Here is a 1,860-nt window from a genome sequence, read left to right as displayed (position 1 = left end):
GACCAAATCTTAGATTGTCTGATTCGGTCTGATATCCTACACTGCGCTTTTACATTTATGTTTAAAAGTGGCATTGAACACCAGGAAGACACTTGACATAAAAGGCAACTTTTTACACATAGATGTGAAATGGCTTCGAGGAATTAGGTCGTGTAAAATGGCTTTTTATTTCACTACGAGCAAAAATGCTGCCTGAACTAAGCTGTAATAGGCTACAGAATTCAATCCATGACACTAATATTCTAGGCATTCTTGTATTTTTCATGGAAAGTGGTGTGTATAGGGATCCAGATAGCACACGTATACGTCTGCAAGATGTCTGTTAAAGATCGCTTCATCTGGAACGCATCTGCTGTGTACCAGACGTCTTTCAGATGTCAGTTTTACATGCATTCTAAATCATAAACATCTTAAATACATCTAATAGACATCTATTGGACATCTAAAAGGAAACGTGCTAGATGTATTGCAGATGAACAAACCCTGACAGCACACATACATCTCGGAGACGTCTATTTGATGTCTGCATTACATCTGGAAGACGTATTTTTTACAGTGTCTGCTCATCTGCAATACGTCTATAAGACGTTTTCTATCGGATGTCAAATAAATGTCTACTAGATGTCTTTAAGATGTTTATGATTTAGAATGTATGTAAAATTGACATCTTAAAGACGTTTATCAGATGTTTGTACACAGCAGATGCTTTCCAGATCAAGTGATCTTTAACAGACATCTTGCAGACGTATGTGTGCTATCTCTCTAAAAAATAAGTCTTGCAGATGTAATGCAGACGTCAAATAGACATCTCCGAGATGTATGTGTGCTGTCAGGGGAAAGCCGTGATCAGAAATAAAGTAGCGCTAAAAATAAAATAAAGTAAATAATTTCATAGAAAGAGCACTGATACCTCTAACTGTTCCGTGAAAAGATTTAAAGCTTTAAGAGTGTCGAAAACAGTGCCATCTTGTAGTTAGCAAAAAAATAAAGCAGCCAAAACCTGTGAGAGACGCTCCGTCGGACGAAGCATGCAAGTGTCAATCTTTTTAAATTGAGATGTATGCATCATCTGAAAGCTGAATAAATACGCTTTCCATTGATGTATGGTTTGTTAGGATCGGACAATATTTGGCTGAAATACAACTATTTGAAAATCTGGAATCTGAGGGTGCAAAAAAATCTAAACATTGAGAAAATCATCTTTAAAGTTGTTCAAATGTAGTCCTTAGCAATGCATATTACTAATCAAAAATTAAGTTTTGATATATTTACGGTAGGACACTTACTAAATATCTTCATGGAACATGATTTTTACTTAATATCCTAATGATTTTTGGCATAAAATAAAAATCTATAATTTTGACCCATACAATGTATTGTTGGCTATTGCTACAAATATACCCCAGCGACTTAACACTGCTTTTGTGCTCCAGGGTCACATATAGCTTCAATGTTATGTGTACTGTACAAACAAAAGCCTAACAGTGTGTGTGTGTGTGTGTGTGTGTGTGTTGAATTTCTCCTCTGAATTTATTTACCCATTAAACTGTGGCATTAAATGCCAGTACGAATATCAAGATAATGTAATAGAAGAATAATGTACACATATTTGAATTGCATATGGCAAGCATTTTATCTTTCAGAAATCATTTGAATTCTTCATATCACTTGTATGACTGGCTATTTAAATATGTAATTAAATAAGTCTGAATGAAACCTTACTCGTAAATTAAGATCTGGGGGTGCGAACCGACACACAAAGCGACTACCGCACGGGATTGGACAGAAAGTGAGGCTTTGCTGTGAAATCAACAAACATCTCTATTCAGGGCTTTGCTGGAGATGTAATAATGTAATAAT

This window comes from Sinocyclocheilus grahami, unplaced genomic scaffold, assembly GCF_001515645.1.
Source record: "Sinocyclocheilus grahami isolate Dianchi unplaced genomic scaffold, SAMN03320097.WGS_v1.1 scaffold2876.1, whole genome shotgun sequence".
Lineage (NCBI taxonomy): Eukaryota > Metazoa > Chordata > Actinopteri > Cypriniformes > Cyprinidae > Sinocyclocheilus > Sinocyclocheilus grahami.
This window is presented reverse-complemented; position numbering follows the sequence as displayed.